A 22541-nucleotide genomic window follows, 5' to 3' on the forward strand; every position below is an offset into this window, starting at 1 on the left:
AGTAGCCAAAGTTCTTGTGAAGTCCACCAGCTTGATCATCCACCTGATCAAGTTGATCTTCGCAACCACCCAATGCCCACCCACATTGCAAGGTGCGAAGATGAAATCGACATCTTCCCATTTTTTACTTCATGTCGGCCCTCACCCTCCACGTACCCTTGTAACTCATCTGGAATTTTCATAGTGAACAGTCCATCTTCTGTTGGATATGCAGTGTCAAGCATATGGATGCTGTCCCGTGAAACATGTATACATTAGCTTACATTTCATGCAATCTAAAACTTTAGTATTTTTAAAATTGAAAAATGTGCTAATAAACTTACGAAGAATATCGTATCAATCACGCATGCACAGGTGTTGTACAGCTTGGACTTTTGCCTTGTCATTCGTTTACACAGTACGCTGAGGCATGCGTTTATTTGTTCACTTGTCATTTTCTCTTTGGGATCTTCTAATGTTGTAAAAAAGTCAACCTCTTGATCCCCTAAGATCTAGACGTTATGCATGCACATGTAACAGAATGAATTTCAAAAGGGTTGGTGGATTAATGTTTCATTCAAAACAATATTCGCAATGTTATTTATGAGCTTACCTCTCAAACTCGTCTTTCTTGAAAGCTTCGTACGTTTCCACCATTGAGTTCTTCAGATCTCGACGGCTTATTGACGGATCGACGTACGGGCTTGCCATGTATTTGCTGGCCATTTTGACCCATGCCTATTCAGTTGAGTCTGAATTAAGTGCTTCATGATGATGGACATTATACAACTCTAGTGACGACACTCGTGACGCGTTGCTTTCAGGAGTGTTTTGAGGAACATGGTCCCCTTCCGCCTGAATTGATGCAAGGTTCCAATCCCCTCATACTACTGCCTCCATTACTGTATCAGCCTAAGGAAGATGGTCTCCTTCAGCCTCAACTGAGTGAAGGTCCCCCTCCCTTTTTGTAGATGCATTAACAACCGCATTAACCTCAAGAACATGGTCTCCTTCAGCATCAACTGATTGAAGGGTGACATCCTCTGCCACAGCATCATTGAGAACGTCATTGACATGATTTACATTCTCTCTGTCAGCACCAACAACATCATGGTGAATGTGAACACCAGGTTCATAATGCTGCCCATCATCAACATCATCGTGGTGCTCACCATCATGGTGAGATGAAGCACCGGCCTACAGAACGAGATAAATAGAAAAATCCATTAACTCACAAAAAACCACAAACCATAAATTGAGAATAAAAAATAAGACTACACCTGCTAAATGTAAACCATCAATATATGAGAGAAGATAGAATAACGTACTTGTGATTTCAGAACGTCTAGAATCTGACCAACAATACGGTCCTCAAACGTTTGCATTACGAGAGTCAATGACTAGATTGAAGCCTTCAGCTCCAACATGTCTTTTTTTATGCCTCCGCATGATCCGTCGCAGCTGACGTTTGGTGACTACTCTGTCATTGACTTTTATCGATTGAGTCAACTGCAATAACATATATTACTATGTTATTCATAATCATATATGAAATTGTTGAACATAAACCATTAGAATTTTAATATCCTTACCAGCAGCTTGTTAGCACTGTGCGATTGAACAGGATCGATCGATGGTTAAGGATATATTGTTGTCCCTGTCAACTGCAATAACAGAAATTACTGTATTACTTAATAAACATATGTGAAAATGTTGAACACAAACTATTAGAACTGATTTTACCGACGGCTCGTTAGCATTATGCGTCTGAGGAGGACCTCTTGGTGGTTGAGGAGCTGTCGTCGCATGGTCCAATTGTAAACACAGATATGTTATTCAATAATCACATATGGAATTGTTGAACACAAACCATTAGAACCGTCCTCACCGACTGTTCACTGACATTGCAATGGTCATCCCTTTCCTTCATTAACTCAAGGCCCGACAGCTCATCGTCTCCAGTAGTGGTGGTGTGCTTCTGCTTCATGGCACTAGTGGCTCTTTTTTCCTTCAAGTTTCTTTTATTTTCCCTAGCACCTAAACCCCAGTTTGCTCGATCCTCGATGTGCCCTATTGGCACGTATTGGTGACCCTCAGATAAGGGGACATCGATGTCCACAAAATACTCTCGTGTGGGCTCATCCAGGGTAGGCTCCAAGGTTTCGAGTGACCACAACTGCAAAATAGGTATTGTCATTAAATTTTAGAGAAAATTATTATACAAATTCACAACACAAATTAGTAGATATTTACTCACATGATGAGATGACTCCAATTTCTCAACCGCCTTGTAGAAGTCTTTCGGTTTTTAATTGCATTGCCATTTGCACATACGTGAGTGGACATTGTCCTTCGGAGTAGAAGGGGTAACTGTATTTTGGAAGGCAAGAATTGCCTCCATTGCTCAGAACTGCAAGTTAAATGTAACCATTATCAGACCGTAAATGACAAACGAGTGCAACCATAAATTATTATGTCAAAAGAAAACTGAAAAATGTTACATGACAGTACCTATATCACCCACGCGAATTTGTAAACGTTGTAGCGTAAACGAGTATCCTTCTGCAAGTTTGAGGCAAGCACTTCGAACCCTTTCAATAAGTAGTCCTTGGCCAACCTCCAAATATAGTGACCCTAGGGAAAGACATTCCAAGCATCGATGTCCTCCACCAATGAAAAGAGCAAAGGTGTCACCCGACTACGGTAATCTTGACTAAATAAAATGTTATTTGTGATCCAGACGAGTGCCATCTTGGTCGCATCTCCTAGTCGTTGAAAGTTGCCTCCTCGGAACATATCAAGCAATGCCTACAACTTAACACTCTGCTGCCGTTCCAGTATCTCACATGAATTCCATCAAGAACAACCTCTTATTGTCATGTGAATACATCGAGCATTCGACCAAACTTGAGTTCAATGATAAGGTAGAACTCTTAATTTGATATACGCGCCTTGCTCTTGCTAGTGACAAACCATAGTTCATGGTCTATTGACTTTGTCTCAGTGATTCGACAAATCATGATGTTATGCAGGAGACCAGCGCAAAAGTAGCCTTGTGGATATACATCCAGCAACATTTCGAAACACGTACGCTTGATTGCATCGTACTCCCTTTTCTCTTGGAGAGTCTTGTTCATGTAATGCAGTTACGACCACTTACAGTGGGTGTTAATAGAGACCTTGAATGCCTACTTCTCCCTCGGCACAACAAGCAAACTATCAAGATCATCATACTATCTCGATTGTATCTGCAAAACATGGCACACATGCACGAATGAGTTAACTCATAACGTGTAACACGGTATACTGAAGAAAGAAATAAATGTTGTTACACACTATGCATACCAAGTAAAATGTTGTTACATGCCATGCATATCAAGTAAGATGTTGTTACACGACATGTATATCAAGTAAAATATTGTTACACGCCATGCATATCAAGTCAAATGTTGTTACACGCCACCCCTGAGCGTTGTGGTGACATGCCAATTACTATAATTACTGTCTTGTTACATGAACTGTCCTAAAATACCCAATGTGGTGACAAACCAACCATGGCATGTCATGACACGTCAATAACTGTAATTACTGACTCGTTTCACGAACTGTCCTAAAATACCCAATGTGGTGACATGTTAAAAACCCTAGAAAATAAGCTAAAAACTCCAAAAACTAGTTAACCCACTACACGCCAGATCAAATGTTGTAGCTCGTGTTACACGATATGCAGACGCAGACCCACTTCAAAACTTTGGTAAACTATGTCAGCAAAAAAAATATATTAGTTCTCTATCTCCACAAATTACTCAAAAACCATTAGACTAGGAAGAAAATAATTAAAACATAACAAAGACAAAAACACGAACATATCATAGCAACCTAGCAAAAAAATGAACGAACAGAAGACAGTTTTAATTTGAGATTGACTGACCTTTTCACTGATAACCGACATTATTGCTGTGATGTCGTTAAGCTTGTAAAGAACGAAGTCGAATACTTTGGTCCATTTAGAAATGATGAATGAATCAAACTCTTTTAGTTCCTTCACACAAACATTTGCGAATTCTGAAAAATATATAATTAAAATGAATTGGCCTTATAATATTCATTCATTAAGTGAAAGTTTAAATGGTTTCCTTGTTATTTGTCTTCATTGTTTTTCTATTTCAAGCCATGGCGTGTCACATATTCAAGCCATGGCGTGTAACAAACTCTAAACCTTACTGTGTCACAGTTGTGTCACATATTCCTTCTATGGCGTGTCACAAACTCTGATCCTTGTCTTGTCACAGTTGTGTCACATATGCTTACCATGCCGTCTCACATATTCTCACCATGGCATGTCACAAACTCTAAACCCTGCCATGTCACATATTTTCACCGTGCCATCTCACACATTATCACCTTGTCGTATCACAGATTCCTCCTTGGCGTGTCACAATTTTTGAACCCTGTGGTGTCATAGCTGTGTCACATATGCTCACCATGTCGTCTCACATATTCTCATCATGGCGTGTCACATATTCACAACATGGCGTGCCACATTTTCACGCTAGCATGTCACATATTCTCACCATGTCATCTCACATATTCTTTCCAAGTCATGTCATATATTCTCACCCTGACGTGTTATATATTCTCTTCATGGTGTGCCATAAACTCTAAACCCTACCGTGTCACTTATTCTCACCATGACGTGTTACACATTCCCACCATGTCGTGTCACACATTCTCACCATGCCGTTTCACAAACTCCAAACCCTCCCGTGATACAACTGTGTCACATATGGCCTGTTGTAGCACGACCATTTTGTGCTTTGGATTCACATCTTTTTCCTTTCGATTCACCATCGAATCAGGGATTTCTAGTTTTACATCATTCTCGAAGCTTTGGATTCATCACGATCAATTTCTTATTCGGTTTAATATCACCCTTATCGTATTATCTGAATGCCATGTCAGAAATATTTGAAAAACCATCTCCTGCGGCATTATTTTGTTTTGCACAAGCTTCTCGAAAAAAAAAAGGATGTTTTGCACAAAATTAGAGGGAACAAATTCTTTGCAGATTTATTTTCCCCATTTTGCGTGTGTATGAGAGTGCGTGTTAATGAAGATGTCTTATTAAGGGCATTTTTGTCCCAAAATCTCTTATATTGACTTAAAACAGTTAAAATTATCTGAAGGGTTATTTTTCAAAAACACTTTATATTTAAAGACTAGATTTTATTTCCCATTTATATATATATATATATATACAATGCTAATGAAAAGGTTTTGCTGTGTCGAGTTTTCCTGCTTACTCTTATTTCCTAGCAACCTTTGTTGAAATACACAAATTTTGTTGAATTTTTAAGATGAACATTTAATTTAAAATCAATTGATATTATGCAGAGAGATGCTTGTTATATTTATGTTTTCAGATAGAATTAATTTAACTTATATGAGATTTCTTTTATCATCACTTCAATACTTTTTCTCATGTAAAGGGCAAGCATCCAACTTAAAACTAATTGACAATAAACGGAGAGAGTCTTATTATATTTATATTATCAGAATATCCCTAATTTAATTGATGTGGAGTTTCTGTTATAACCACTTTAATAAAGTTTCTTCTGTCAATTGCCGAGTAGATAATTGCTAGTCACTTGAAGTTTACTATAAGCTCATTTTTGGTCCCAATGTATTTGTATGCATGGTAGCTTTCATGACACAATCCATACCTAAAATGGGCTTTCTCATAAGTTATAAGTTATGCTGTTAATTCCCCTCTTAGCTAATTTTATTTACCCTCAGGTTGAAAAAAAAAAGTACTTGCTTTCTTCTGAGGTGATAACTTATTCACTAATTGAGCAAGGAATCATTGTGAACTGAAAGAAACTTGAAACCCTGAACCATTGTAAGTGAAGGGAAGAAAATGTTAAATTCTGATTTGCACCATTATTAGGAATTCTCACTCCGCAAGCAAATATATATAGTCCGGATTCTCTTTAACTGATGGTAAAAGAAAGAACAATCACGGTTGCTTTGTCAACCCATAAACAGGGAGAAAGTGATATACATATATTCTGATTCTGAGCAATCCTTGATCTGATGTCAGTAAGCATATCCATCTATTAGAGAATATCCTTTCCATGATGAGACTTAAAAACCATGCTAACATTTCTAAAACGAAATGCACTAGATCACTAGAAACTCACATTGATCACCTGCATTTGGGTGGATGAATAGCTCCATCAACTTGAAAGAATACAAGGAAACAAGCAATAAGAAAATTAGCGGTAAGTGTTAAGAGTTAAGAATTCCCTAAGGTCCTGTTTAGTAGAAACGATTCATAGTATTAATACAAAGACATTTCAATCTCCCAAATGCAGCAAATGGGTTACTGACGGGCAAGCTGTATTTTTTATACTTTTTGATTTTATTTAAGGTATTGATTCCACTTACCAAGAACCTAATTCTAGCTAATTGCGAGCGGACGTGATTGATGTTGCAATTTGCAGTGTGAGAATTCTGAATAAAAATCTGATTCGTGGAAGTCTTGATCAATAATGTCAAATTTGGATGCAAATTCAGGTCATACTTTGAATTGATCAGTCACAAATTGCAAAACAACCTTCAAGAAAACTCAGACTAAACAAGGCATATGCTTTTGAACTTGCAAAAAGAGGATATTTTGGAGAAATAACCTCTATAAAAACCCCCGCCCTGCCTAGACGTCATAAGGCAAAGCAAGCATATATTCTCCTGCACAGGTTTCTCCTATCCAGCACCTCCAGGCTCCATATTTCCTATGGCTCTGAGTGATGTGGATCGAACGTACGGAAGTGTTGGGGGTAATGGCACCTCGAAGCCTAAGCAGGCACCCGTGCCCTTATCTAAGGAACAATTGAAAGAAGCATTCAGGCGCTCTGACAGCAATAAAGATGGCCGCCTCAGCAAGGAAGAGCTTAAGAAAGCCTTCAACGACCTTGGTTCACGAGTCCCAGTCTTCCGAACTCTTGCAGCACTTCATCATGCTGATGAAAACGGAGATGGGTACGTAAGTGAGGATGAGTTGGACGCTCTGGTTCAATATGCTGTAGGACTTCGTTATGCAAAGTAAAATGGGGTAAGCTAAGTTTGGTATACACTTTGGTGGCAATAAATAATCGATTGGGAGTAAATCCCAGGATGGAATGATCTCTTTTCTTGTTATATACCAGCTTGATGGTTTGTTTATGTTTACTTTGGAGTAAAACAAACAAGTCCTTACATATATATGATGAATTACCAAGATGGATCAAGCCAGGCACAGTGTGCTCGGTGTGTACTCTCATCTCATTCTGTTTTGTCATCAGCATTTTGTTGGTTTGTTTGTACCCTTGCCTCCTTCAAGTTCAAGCAATCCTATGGATATACTTACCAAAATGTCTTTTTTCACTCTTTCTTGCCAGTGACAACTCATTGGATAAAACAAAAATCATGAATAATGGGGCACTTTGGAGTGTGCCTCAGAAATTGGAAATTTGGCACCCTCAGTTTCGGGTTCCCTTTTTCCTGTTTCCACTCTGCATATAAAAATTAATCCACTTTGATAAATTATACAAAGTGGGGGATTATAATTTGAATCATCTAAAAAAAATCAATAACCTGAATAATCCCATTGGCATAAAACAATAAATAACTCAATCCAAACTTGACTTGTTTGCTCTCATTAACCTTAATTAGGGAAATCCATTTAAGATTCAATGGTCTTTTATTTATGATGCTGCTAGCGAGTTCACAATGAATAAAACTGACACATTTTTTTTTGGAAGTAAAAGATGATTTCATTACTTCATCAAAATGAATTACATCTAAGACGTATAGAAGGAGACAATTACAGCTACTTAGAGTAACTTCAAAAAAACCTTCTCTATGCATGGTTAAAGAGTCACATAAAAACCTTTCTATGAAAAAATTTTAAGGGATAAAAACCATGAATAAAGGAAAATAAGTACCCTTTCAACCGTATAATCATCTGGAATACAAAAACCACCCCCAAGCTAACAACCTTCGGGAACACAAAAACCACTCCCAACCTAACAACCTTCAAATGAACTTCTAGACTCTCTCATGATAAGAAGTTGAATGTCATTAGGCATATGAGATATATCGAGCTAAGCCACCGCTTCCTCGCTTATGTCTTTTGCCCTTTTAGCCAACAAATGCATCACTTCATTACACTTCCTCGGACAATGGAGAACAGTATCACAATAAATGCTCACCATTAGATTGAGACAATCTTCTACAACATGGCCCAAGACACCCGACAAATGTCTTCCTTTAATCCAATCAACCACCGCCTCACAATCCAATTCAATCTCTCTTACCACAGTATTCTCCCTTTGGCAATAACGTCAAGACCAAACCAAGGCAGATAATTCAGCTGCTTCCACCGTTTGACTCGTAAGCATTCTTCTTGTGCCAGCTAATTCTACCTCCCCTGACATGTTACGAACAACGAAGTCAGCTCCCATCCACCTTTCAACTGCTATCTCAAATTTAGCTGCATCCACATTCAGTTTTCTTTCCCTTGACGTTCCCCACTTAGATGTACTTTGTTGGTGAGAGTTCATCCTCTTTATCCTTATCCCATTAACAGACCTGTATTGCTCTGTCAAATTGCCAGCCAATTCAGTAGCATTGGCTCAAGACTCTGGTTCTTGAATATCTTCATGTTTTGTGCTTTCCATAAGGCCCTTGGGACACTCACGATTTCCTCAATTTTCTTTTCTCCGTGATGTTGAATAAATGAAATATCCAATCTCGCAAAGAAGAGAAAATCACATCCATTTGCCTAAAACCCCATTTTGAGATTAACCAAACCGCCTCCATCTCAATATCACAAGAAGGGCAATTAACTTCAGTAATAATTTGCTGGGTTGGGAGAATACTGTTAATTGCCTTCTACAAAAACAAGATGACTTTCCTTGGTATGTTTAGATGCCAAATTTGTTTCCAAAAACCCATCATATTTCTACTCAAGCTATCATTATCGTATAACGACTATTATAACGTATGAGTCCTAAAATTCAGCTGTTTGACATAAAAGGAGTCACCATCAATGTTTTTTATTTAGGTACGATTGATCACGTAATTGAATCAATTTTCCTAATAAGGTCTTAGGCTTGACTTAAGTTTATTAAAAAGATAAGTTTTGGTCTACGAAATTGATTAAGTTCAGAAGTACAATTACGGGGATTAGTACCCTCACAACGCCTAGGGGTGGAGCGTCCCTTTGGAATGGGGGGGCCATGGCCCCTCCAAAATTTTTGAAATTTTTTGTATATTATATATTTTTTAATGATTTTTTAAAATAATTTATTATTAAATAATTAATATAATTAAAAAATAATAAAATGATCTTACAATCTCTATTCAATTTTACTCAAAATTATTAAATTTTTTTAATTTTTTAAATTTCTTCACCTATCTTTTTCTTTTTCCTTTTTTATCCTTATATTGTGAAATTATAAAGAGGTAAAGTTTTTATTTAATTTTTTCTATTTATATTACTATTATTATTTATATTTATTTAGTTTTTTCAATTAATTACTCATATATTTTAAGTTTCTATAGATTTTTTATTTTAAATTTCTACGAATCATCAATCATATTCTTTTTTTTATTATATATGTTATATCTCCTACTTGTCATGGTTTTTTTCTGTTATATGGATTTTATTTTTAATGATTTTAATTTTAAAAATTAAAAAATTAATTATTGTATATGTAATTCTTAAATATAAGTTCAAGTGTTGCATTATTAGTTGTGGTTTAAAATTTCACTAATATATTATTTTTTATTAATCCTAATTATACAAGAAAAAATTATCTTAAGTATATGTTTTTAATGTGCTTTACATTTTATATTTAGTTGAAAGGAAATTATCTTGAGTATAAGAAGAAATTATTAATTCTATATATCATATTTAACTATTTATATTTTATGCATTTTAGTTTAATTTTTAGTATTATAAACTTAAATATAATAAAATAAGAATATTAGATGTTGATTATATTAATTTTTTAATTGTTTATATCGATAAAGACAAGATTTCAAAAAAAAAATGGATGATAAATTTTTTACAAATAATTTAGTTGTTTATATTTAAAAAGATATTACCGTCGTCGAACAAAACTTTCCTAAAGTACTATTATAAGTTTTTTTTATTTTTTTATTTACATGTTATATAAAATTATTGCCTATATTAAATCTTTTGATTATTAATGGTTAAGTTCAATATATTAATTTTAAAAATTTTTAACTTTTATTTTTCTTAGCCTTTGCCCCCCCCAATAAAAATTAGCTAACTCCGCCCCTGACAACTCCCATTAAAAATGGTACCTAATTAATTATGTGTTTTCTTTTTGACCTTAATAAATTAATTTACTTCGATATCTTAATTTATATTTCTTAATTATTTCTTCAATTTATTATTATTTTGAAATAAAAAAATGTCATTAAATATTAAGAATTCTATCTAAATTCCTCAACCCTTTTGGTAAAATTTAAAAAGATTTTCTCATCTAGAAAATTTCAAGAAAATTGTTCCTTAAAATATTCTTGAAATTCCATCATTGGAAGACTTCCATTTATTTTATATTAAGCATTCATTATGAAATTATATTTACAAAATTCAAATAATTTATTTATCTATGTTCTTATTAATTATTTATAAATAAATCTGTTTGGCAAAATATATTTATGGGATCCCCCCCAACCATTATGGTAAGGTCTCATAATTATTTTCATTCAACAAATTTTAAGAAAAATTGCCCGTTGCAACTTCCCTTAAAAATTTCATTTAAAAAGATTTATTTTTAAATAATTACAAATCTTCATTATTTTTTATTTATAATTTTATTCTACTAATTATGGTTGTAAGAATTTCATCCTAACCTAATTATGATTTAAAACAAAACCTTATTTTATTATATTTTATTTTTCATTAATACCAAAGATAAAATAAAAAAATAAATAAACATAATTAAATAAAATGAGTAACATGAAGGCTCAAGCCCATATTTGGTAGGTGGATGGTGGACCAACAATTAAATAGGAGCGGTTTTGGTCAAGTGGGCTGCAATCAAGTATCCCAGAATCCAAATAAGATGGGCTTGGATAACCTACTAATCTAACACCAACCCAAGAAGCAGGCTTGATGAGTGGGCTTAATCAAAATTGGCTCGTGGCAACTAACCCAAAGCCCAAATGCTCCATGACCAAAATTATGTTGATTCACTAAATCCTCTCTAAAAAAAAACCTAAGCCACTTTTTTTAATTTTTTTTCTCTCTTTAATGTTGATGCTCTCCTTCTCTCTCTAAAAAAAAAAAAAAGCCTCTCCTTTGCCTTCTTTTCTAAATTCTGATCGTTGGAATCTCACCGATCATCGCACACTCCACCGCTAGCCATAGTTCATCGATGTTGGAATCTCACCAAAATTCACCCTTAAAACCCTTTCAAGTCGATCTTTCTTTTAATCAGACTCATTTTCTCTAAAACTTTCTTGAAATTTCTAGATCTAAATTTAAAAATTTCAAAATCCAAAAAAAACCAAGAACACTTTTTTTGATTAGTTTTCTTGTGTATTTTTTTTCTTTTTTATCCTGTCAATTGTTGTGTTTTTTTGGGGTTTTTTGATAGGTGTTTTTTAGAATCTTGATTTAATTGCAAATCTTTGATTTTATTTTATTATGTGGGAGGATTTTTTGGTATAAAACCTTTCGATTTGTGGAAGGATTTTAGGGATTTCATCTATCTTTTTCCTTTTTTTAATTGATCTTTTTTTTTTTAATCTTCCTTTCCTTTTTTGTTGTTTTTTTTTTTTTCAATTTTTATGATTTTGATTTGCTTTCCTTTTTTGTTTTGTTTGCTCTTTGTTTATGTGTTCTTGTCTTATTTTTATTGTTTGTGGGCTTACCAACCCAACACCATTACCTTATTGAATTTTGATCCATTTGATTTATGAACCCATTTGGATTATTATAAACCCATCATAAGATTAATCAAAATAAAAATTGAAAGAAAAGAAAAGTAAATAAATAAATAAATAAAAATAAAAAATAAGTTAGTCTCGAAAAAATATGGTGTCTACAATGACATAAAGGAGTGAATAATTTTATACCTTGATTGCATAAAGTAATGGCCATGCCTATTATAGAACCGAACCTGTTTATTAGTAGGTCATTTATAACTCAATGGAATCGGCAAAATCAGGCCACCCTCATAAGGAGGGAATAATGTGGTGATTTTCTCTTTGTTCCAAGTCATGGTATTAGGATTAATCAACTTTGATACCTGCATACCATCATCAATTGAGTTAGCATAAAATGTGAAAAGCCTAGGTGACTCATACGACAACCAATTATCCTTTAAGACACTAATACTCTGACCATCATCTACTGTAATACCCTGTACTTTGATATGGTGGCTAATAAAGCTTATTGAATGCCAATTGAGGTTAATTAGAATGTTTAAAAGTTATGAAAAGTGAAAGGAATAGTTTAGAGAAAAATATGCCGCACGCGAAAAAATAATAATTAAATAATAATATTTTTTTATTAATTAGGATGAATTAGTGAGAAAAAAAGTGATTCAGAAGTGAATTGGGGCATAACAAGGTGTTTTGGGTGCCAAGGAGACAAGTGAAAAATTTTGAATTAAAATAATATTTTATTAATAAAATAATTATTAAAATATTAATATTTTATTCTGTGTCGAAATTTTTCATGAAAGAGGAATATATGGTTAATCTAAGTGGGGGAGAAGATGAACGAGAAAATTTTGAAAAAAAATGACGTTAATAGGGCCCGCGGGTCTTTATTAAAAAAAGATAGCACGGGTAAATAAATATTTTAAATATTATGAGGATACTGCGTTGGAGTACAAATTTTATATTTCTTTTGTACATGTGTAAAAGAAGATAATAGAAGGAAATTGGGATTTAAAAGAGGGTTGGGAGAACTAAATTGAAAGGATGGGAACCTAGGAGGGCAAAACGATAATTTTTTTATCAAGCTTTGACCCTTCATCCTTATCCTTGGCTGATCCTTATCTCTTCAAGATTATGTTTTTTCTTCTCCATCTTCTTCCTCCCACGCCATTTCCATACTCCCACCTCATTTTCACTTTACCCCATGTAATTGAAGAGAAAAATAGAGAGAATCGACTAAGGAAAGAAAGAAAAGAAAGGTGGAAGGCTTGGGTAGTAAGTGAGTCAAGAGAAATTGAAGAAATATAAAGTGGGTCTCAAGATTCAATAAACATAAGGTAAGGATTTTTGTGTTTACAGTTCATGGTTGGTTAAATCTTTGGAAAAATAATGTGTGAATCATTTTGTGGTAGCTATAGTGACCATAGGTGTGAGGAAATTATGGATTTTGTTGGGTGAAATTCAAGCTAAAACCAAGTGGTAAGCTTAATGCTACAATTTGAAGCTTATGATTGGTTTAATATTGTGAGACTGATTGTATGCATATGTAGTGTTATTGTGATGTCATGGATATGGTTGGAAGGCAATTATATTAATTGGAAGTTTGATGTGTAGATATGTGTTTTTAGGAAAGGTTTAAAAGGTTATGGATGTTGGTGTGCATGAATGAATATTAATGTTATGCTTGGTGGCAACATGTAAATGAGGATGGTGGTACATGTAGACTTAGAAAATATTTGATGGAAGTAAATTTATAGTTGTTGCCATATGCTAGGTAATTATTGTGGAAATGATGGATAAACTTGATAAATATCCTTAGACAAGATTTATATATGTGCTAGAGCCATAAATAAGTTGCTGGTATCCATAATCTAAAGAATTACGCAAGTAAAGGATAAAGGCTACTTTGGTAAAGAATGTGTCAAGATATAAGTTAGTTGAATAAGGATTCATGATTGAAGGAAAAAAAGAAGTGAAAATGAGGTACACTAAAGATATTGAATTTGGATTGTTGCTAGGAAGTACAAAAGTAAAGGTAATGTACTGTGACAGCGTGCCGGAGGAAATAATGAGCGACCAGCAAGTAGAAATAGCTAGATACGCCTTCGAACTAATAGTGATGTAACATCTCGCTATCGTAAGGTGAGTAAACTTGCATTAAAATGTTTTAGGATAAATGCATATGTGTTTAATTGAATCACCTGAAATGTTTTATCGGACTTTTCTTTAAAACATGCACGGGAACAAGCCCTCAATGAAACGTTTTTATGTAGTGAAATATGAATGTGATGAATTCATGTGTTTCCACATTATGTTGATGTGTATGTTATGCATTGAATGATACTATTGTGTGATAATTATGACCCAGCTATGTGCGGTGTATGAGTGCACATGAGCTGATGATGACCCAGCTATGTGCGGTGTGGTAGTGCACATGAGCTGATGATGACTTAACTATGTGCGGTGTGGGAGTACACATGAACTGATGATGACTCAGCTATGTGCGGTGTGGGAGTGCACATGAGCTGATGATGACCTAGTTATGTGCGGTGTGGGAGTGCACATGAGCTGAGGGAGAGTTGGGGTGATACCGGTGGTCGTATGTATGTTTATATATGTTATATATGGAGAGGTTATGGAAATTATATTATGCTTGCATTGATTATTGAATGTTAAAATTTGAGAAATGCTTTCCAATTGATTTTCACTACAGCAAAAATGGATTTTCGTTGTGACAAGAAATTAAGCTAAATTGCATTGTTTTCAACATAAGTGCATCATGTTTTCAAAATCTTTCCGTATCGTTTGCTTGTTCCCTTCCTATGTTCACTCACTGAGTTTATATTCATTATTTTCAACTTCATATTTTAGTTTTCAAGTTCGAAGGTAGTTGGATTCCTAGGCCAAGGTACTTCATTTTATCTATTTTTCAGTAGGTTGCCCTAACACTAAATGTAAGCACCCACGCCTAGAGTCACTCCGCTGACGGTTGAGGTCTTTGTATATGCACATATATGCTTAATGTGAATTGTTAAGATACATTTGACAAACTATCTATGTATATTTTGATTTATGGTGCCAATGTGAGTATTTACTTGGGTTCTATGAATTGCCTTCGAAGAAATTGGTATTTGAACCCTATTAAGTATAGATCTTAAAGAGATATGCATAATAGATGGACGAATATACAAGTTCATATAAAAAGGCTTGCTTAAGCCTAGTGGGCTGTGCCTATTGGGTCCTTGCGCCGGTCATAGCCCCAGAATTGGGCTGTGACATCCACTCTCCAAATTAAGCCCTTTCTAACAATTTGTTGACTCCCCCTCATGATTCTCCATAAATAGCTTGGGTTTGCACCAATTGGAGCATTTAAAAAATCTGTAATAGGAAAATATCTTACTTTAAGAACTCTGTAAGCAAGGGTAGGATCTTTCATTTGGAGACTCCAACCCTGCTTCACAAGCATGGCTAAATTGAAGCACTTCATATCTTTGAACCCCATTCCTCCTAAAACGTTGGATGAACACATCAATTTCCAATTCTTCCAATGAATTTTTTGATCCTTACTATTTCCACCCCATTAGAATTGTGCGATCATAGAGTCAATTTCATGAAAGATGGAATCTAGCATCTTGAAATAGCTCAAAATGTAAGTTGGAATTGCCCGTGCCACAGATTTAATAAGTATTTCTCTTCCAGCCATAAATAACGATTTATTTTTTTAGTTTGAGATGTGTTTAATAACCGGCTCTTTGACGTAACTGAATATTTGTTTTTTGGAACCTTCTGCAACTAAAGGCATTCCCAAATACATACCACTCCATTGTGTTTCATTAATACCGAGCATTTGCCTTACTAGTGCTTTATCCTCTATTGAAGTGTTTTTACTAAATAATAAACTAGATTTATCTAAGTTGATTTTCTAATCTAAAACAACTTCATATTTGTCAAAAATCTCTTTCAATACTAGTATTTCTTATCCATTGACCTTGCCGAAAATCATACCATTATTTGCAAATAGAAGATAAGTAATATTTGTCCATCTATGACATAACTTTATACCCAAGATACTCTTTGCTTCATTAGCCTCTGCAAATAGAAGATAAGTAATATTTGTCCATCTATGACATAACTTTATACCCAAGATACTCTTTGCTTCATTAGCCTCTGCAAATAGAAGATAAGTAATATTTGTCCATCTATGACATAACTTTATACCCAAGATACTTTTTGCCTCATTAGCCTTATTTAGTAGGCCAGAAAGGCCTTTTGACACACTTACAAAAAGAAAAAGAGAAAATGGGTCACATTGATGCAAACCTCTCGAGAGTACAAATCTCTATTGTGGTACATTGTTGATCAAATCCGAATATGACATTGTGGTTATGCTTCTCCAAATCATATCAATAAAGATTCCTTTAAAGCCCACTTTTCACATAATATCCTTAACATAAGTCCACTCCACCCTGTCATAGGCTTTGCTCATATCAAGTTTAAGAGCAAAATTACTTGCCTTCCCCAATCTTTTGTTATGTAAAGCATGGAGGATCTCTAGGGTGACAATGATGTTATTTGAGTATCAGCTTGCCTTGTATAAAGGCACTTTTATTTTTTGAAATGACACTTGGCAAGATATGTTTTAGTCTGTCAGTGAGAACTTTGGATGCAATTTTCTAAAAGGTGTTACACAGACTAATTGGATGAAATTGGCTCACTTATCTGGTTGATTGACTTTTGGAATGAGGACTATACGTGTATGATTAATATCTGGATCTTGGATCCTCCCTTCCAAAAATTCAACAACATAGTTATACACATCAATCTTCAAGGTTCTCCCAAAATTTTTGGAAGAATAATGCGGGGAGACGGTCGAGACCTGGGTCTTTTGTGGGGTGCATTTGGAACAATGCTAACCTTACGTCTTCCTTCAAAATTTTGCCATTCAATTGCTCATTCATCTCTAGCATTACCTTAGCTTGAATTTATGTCAAAATTTCTGCAATTCTCATTGGATTCAAGTTAGTAAATAATTGAGAGAAAAAGCTACTAACCTCTTGATAAAGCTCTTCTTGTGACTCTGTCCATGTATCATCTTCCTTATTTAGAGCCCATATCATGTTTTTTCTCATTCTCTCTTTAGCTCTCTAATGAAAGAATTTTGTATTCTTATCACCATCTCGTAGCCAATCAATTTGAAAAAGTTGTCGCCACATCACCTTTTCATATCGAGTAAAGCTATTTAACTCTGCTTCAGTATGTTTTAGTTTTTGCAAATTAACACCAGAAAAATGCATAGCTTAAATTTCTTCTTTTTTCTTCTTAATCTCCGCTTGCAGATTATTCAAGTGGTTTGGTTTTTGAGCCCGTAACCTATTTTTAATCATCCTTAATTTACCCATAAGTCCATATGAGCCACCTACCCAATTAGATAAAGCATCCAATATAGAAATCCTGATGTGGGAAAGATTACATTTACAAAAAAATTCACGACACAAAAGCAAGGATCCATACCTGGTTTTTTTTTTTTTCGGAAAGATAAGCAAGAATCCAAAATCAAAATTTTTGGACTCAAGCTTAATATTTTTAGTTGCTTTTTTTCTATACCACTTACAAAGTAAATAAAATTAAATTATAAAATATTAATAACATCATAGGCTTAATAACATTAAAATATTTCAACAAAAATAGTTAAAATTGTTAAAATGTTCTAATAAACATAAATGAAAGTACATTAAAATATATATACTCATATGCATTATAAATTAGTTAATAAAATTAACCAAAAAAATATTTTCAAAATCGAAACTAATCAAATTAATCAATTTAATAGCATTCACTTTCAAATTAATTTAATCATTTTAACAGATTTATTTGATTATATTTGAGCACCCGAGCATTTGGTTTATTAGTTGGGGCATGATCCCCTTGCCTAAAGAGCTGGGTTTGAATCCCCCCATCTCCCAATTATATAAAAAAAAATTGATTATATTTAATAACTACATACCCTTGCATTTTCGACATCTTTAGTTATATTCATTGCCTCTCCCATAAAACTTTGGTGAAAAAAAACATATTCCTATCATCATGTTAAATAGTTTTCTTTCTATCTAAAACAAAAAAAAAAAAATTTGTTGGGAGATTCAGGTAATAGATTTGCAATCGAAAGGAGAAAAGGGAAAGACAAAAATGCATCAAAATTGGTTATTTCTACTGATAAGTCTAGAACAGTTATGTCAATTTTGCAACTAATCTGAAGGGTGGTCTAAGTTATCATGCAATAATATGTTGTGACCATGGCAATACCTTATTACAATGGTCTTGTGCTCCCCAAGGCGTAAATACAGAGTTTATCTTGATAAAATATATATAAATATAAAATGTTTGTGCAGACATTTGATATTGGAGAAATAAGACTCTAAACAATAATATTTGAGCTTCGGAAACAAAAATGGCCATGGTGTTGAAATATTCAATGTTCTTCGAAAACCCTTAAGCATGGTGTTGACAAGGATTCCATGTTTCAGTATGGTTGTAATTCTCAAGTTTTGGTGGCTCTCATGTTATTATGCATCTCTTTTAATTACAAGCTTTTTGGTTTTGTCATACACCTTGTTTAGCTTGTGTGGTTCATGTCCACTAGCAAGAGCGTACTGCCTACAATTGTATATGTTGGTGGCTTTTATAGGCACCATGTAGTGCTTGTAAATAGTGTTTTTTTATGCAATTTATTAATGCAATCTATATCTTGGCTGAGCAAAAAAAAAAAAAATCTGCTTTATAAATTTTACTCGTGATACTAGTAAGATAAGATAAATCTTATGAGATTTTTTAACTGTGATGGTACACGAATATGATATTAAGGACATGAAGAAGTAAGATTTTAGATTGGCGGCCTTCTTTCTTCCTCCATCAGGCAGCGACTTAGTAGCAATTTTTGACTTAATAGCAATTTTCAAAAAACTTACATTTGGTGACATTGCAAATGCCACAGAATGCTTTAATGACAAGTACTTCATCAAAAAAAGAGGATTTGGGAGCTTTTACAAAGCTGTATCGCCCTCAGGTTAAGTAGCTGCAGTTAAAAAACTCAATTTGTCAGATTCTAGTTATATTCAAGTAACAAATTGTAGGAGTTTTGAGAATGAGATTCAAATGTTGACAGAAGTTAGGCATCGAAATATCATAAAGTTGTATGGGTATTGTTCTAGAGGGGGCGCATGTACTTGGTCTATGAATAGGTGGAGAGAGGTAGTTTGGGAAGTGTATTTTACGGAAAGCAAAGAGGAGTGGAGCTAGGATGGGCTACAAGGGTGAAAATTGTGCAAAGATTGGCTCATGCAATTTCTTACTTATGTCATGATTGCTCTCCACCTATTATTCATCGAGACATATCTTTGAATAACGCTCTTCTTGAGGAAGAATTTGAGCCTAGGTTCTCAAATTTTGGCATTGCAAGGTTGTTGAATTTGAATTCATCCAACTGGACCACAGTTGTAGGGTCTTATGGGTAGATGGCACCAGGTTAGCAAATAATTTACTTTTATGGAATTCTCTTAATTATGCTTCATTAGAAGTGCTGTCACAGTGGTTTTTCTTTTTTTTTTCTTTGTTCCTTAATTTTCCATTGCAATGTGATTGTTGACTTTGTTTAATTTCTTGGTCTTCAGAGCTTGCGCTCACAATGCGAGTCACAGCTAAATGTGATGTTTACAGCTTTGGAGTAGTGGCATTGGAGATTATGATGGGAAAGCACCTAAGAGAGCTCTTGAATTCCTTGTCATCGGCAACATTATTATCAAACAATAAAGAATTGCTTTTGAAAGATCTATTAGACGAACGACTTCCTCCTTCTAATGACCAAATAGTACAGGAAGTTGTATTTGTAGTTACCATGGGCTTAGCTTGCACACGTTCTGAATAGGAGGCACAACCCACCATGCATTTTGTGGCACAAGAATTAGCAGCAAGAACGCAGGCTTGCTTTGTTGAGCCATTGGGAACAATAACCATTAGCAAGCTAACTAGCTTTCAGAAATAGAACAAGACTTAAATAATAGGTAGGTTTTAATCTGGGAAGGCAAAGACTTTGTTCATGTAGCAGTTAGTTTTTATTCCATTTTTGTTACATATAAAGTAGATGTGCTTACGCCTTGTGTTATATGTTTTTTGTCATACAGAGAACAATCTGTAATCGATAATCGATAAGAAGGTCAGATTTGAGAGGATCGAAAGGTAATTGGCTGCAGAGCATTCCATGACGGGGACCAATATTCGCTAGCTATACATTTTCTCCATGTTTCATCTACCAATAACGAAATTGCAAGAGCAATATTCAACATTCTGGTACGTAAGCCCTTTTCTTTTTCTAGTGTGGAAAGAGTACATATTAAAGAATAGATGGTGGGGTAAGAGTTAGTATCACCTTTATTATTACAAAGAGGAGAAGAATAGAGGGATAACCCTTCATGCTTATCTTTTTTTTCTTGTTTGTTACGTGAGAGAGTGAAAATGTTGGAGAAGTAGAAAAAAGGTTATCGATGCTATATACCCTAACATATTAGAAGAAAAAACTTACTACCTCTTTGAAGAGAAATAGAACGAGCCCTCTTTTGGTCTAGACTCTGAAGGTTATGCATAGGACAATAGCTAATTGAAGGAACGTTACTCTAATCAACTCATAAAGAAAAACCCCTTCAGTTATTGCTTGCTTTTTATACATACTCTATTTTCTCTTTCTTGCTAGATTAATTATTAATTATAGCAGGTCATAATATATAGTGGTCCAAATAATTGAATGAGGAACTTAAACTCTTTTTATTTACGTGTCTTACAGAAGCACTAGTAATTTATTCAAAGTCTTAATAGTTTAGATATTGTGTTGTATAAGGATTAGTAATTTATTCAAAGTCTTAATAGTTTAGATATTATGTTGTACAAGGATTAGGAAAGTTAAGTGGATTTTCTGCTTATATAAAGAGTCTTATTCAAAACAAAAAAATCAAACTTGCTTCTTGTTGGATCTTGTTCTTAATTTTTTACTCCATGTTGATGCCGATGAAAGAAGAATTAGCAGAGGGGGAGAGTTTTCCACATTGGGCTAACATTGTAGGTGATATTTTACGATGCATTGTAGACAAGACTCATTCAGTTCAAGATCGTGTTCGGATGGGCGCAGTTTGTCGGTCTTGGCAAGCTTCACTTAAAGATAAAGAAATCATCTTTCTTGTTTGTTTGATTCTTGCAGAGAAAGAGGAGAGTGACAAATGTTGTTTTTATAATAAATCAGAAGAAATCTTCAGTGAGTTGGAATTGTCAGAGATCCAAGGAAAGAAGTGTTAAGGGTTTCCTTTTGGTTGGTTAATAACTTATGGGCTTGATTTCAAAATTCAATTGTTTAGTCCTTTATCAAGAGCCAACCTTGTCCTTCCTCCACTGCATATCTTCACCCATCAAGAAAATTGGCAAAATCAACTTTCTGAAAACTTGCATAATGATTATATATACAAACTCTTATTATCCTCAAATCTTGCTTTTCTCGATTGTATTGTTTTCACAATTTATTTTGAATTTAATTTATTAGCTTTTGCAAAGCTCGACGATAATAAAGCATGGACTCTTATTAATGCCACCCCTACCTCTATTGAAGCTACTCGTAGAATTCAATTTTGTGACGTCATTTGTTTCGATAGCAGTTTCTTTACTGTTCGAGACAATGGTCAACTTGTTTATGTCAAGACTTAGATGTATCTAAACCTAAAGTTGTAGAGTTTGCCTCGTGCCTCAAACGGTGTTTTCAACAGATGCTGCTTATACTAAATATCTCGTTGATATGGGTGGAAACCTTTGTATGGTATCCTGCATTATTTATCCATAGGGGTTTACTTTTGACAGCAAAGAAGAGATAGTAGAGAGCTATTTAGTAATAGAATTTGATATTTTTAAGTTGGATGTGCACACAAGGAATTGGGAGAAAATTTTGTCACTGGGTGATCGATCTTTATTTCTGAGAAATTACTACATTTTTTCTATCATTGCTGCTGATTACCATTGTTGTAGGTTTAACTGTATTTACTTCACTGATGATAATTCTGAAGGTTATGACTGAAGCGGTGGCTCCGATATAGGTATCTACAATTATGATAATAATCAAGAGGAGGAGGAGCCAAATAACGTGAAATATTTATGGTCTTCTGTTGTGAAAATTGCCTAAGAATCAACAAAGATGAAATCCAGAGAAAATAAGCAAATAGAAAAACACAAGAATTTACGTGGTTCGACCTCTTGCCTACGTCCACTGAGTGAAACTGTTCTTCTATTATTGAGAATTTAAAGTACAATAAATTGACCTTTATGGTTCCCCAAAACAACCCAAGATCCCTTGCACACTCTTCCTCAATAACCTCCCAAGAACATTTACTCAAACCACTCTAGCTCCACCTAGAGCAAAAGATAGAGTTACAAGATGTTCCCTCTCTAGAGCTCTCAAAGCACTACTTTCAATTCTAAAGCCTAGAAATCCACTTTTATAGTATAAAAGTTCAAAGTAGAATGTGATTAGGATTCGATGTGGAATAAGAAGTTTAAAACCATACAACTACTTA

The 22541-nt window shown here is 34.3% G+C and overlaps 1 pseudogene; it reads left to right on the forward strand.

The window, feature by feature from the left end:
• Nucleotides 1-6772: 6772 nt before the first annotated feature.
• Nucleotides 6773-19978, forward strand: LOC148763053 (MDIS1-interacting receptor like kinase 2-like; annotated as a pseudogene).
• The last annotated feature ends 2563 nt before the right edge of the window (nucleotides 19979-22541 follow it).

Source organism: Theobroma cacao, chromosome 4, assembly GCF_053813885.1.
Source record: "Theobroma cacao isolate CCN51 chromosome 4, ASM5381388v1, whole genome shotgun sequence".
NCBI lineage: Eukaryota > Viridiplantae > Streptophyta > Magnoliopsida > Malvales > Malvaceae > Theobroma > Theobroma cacao.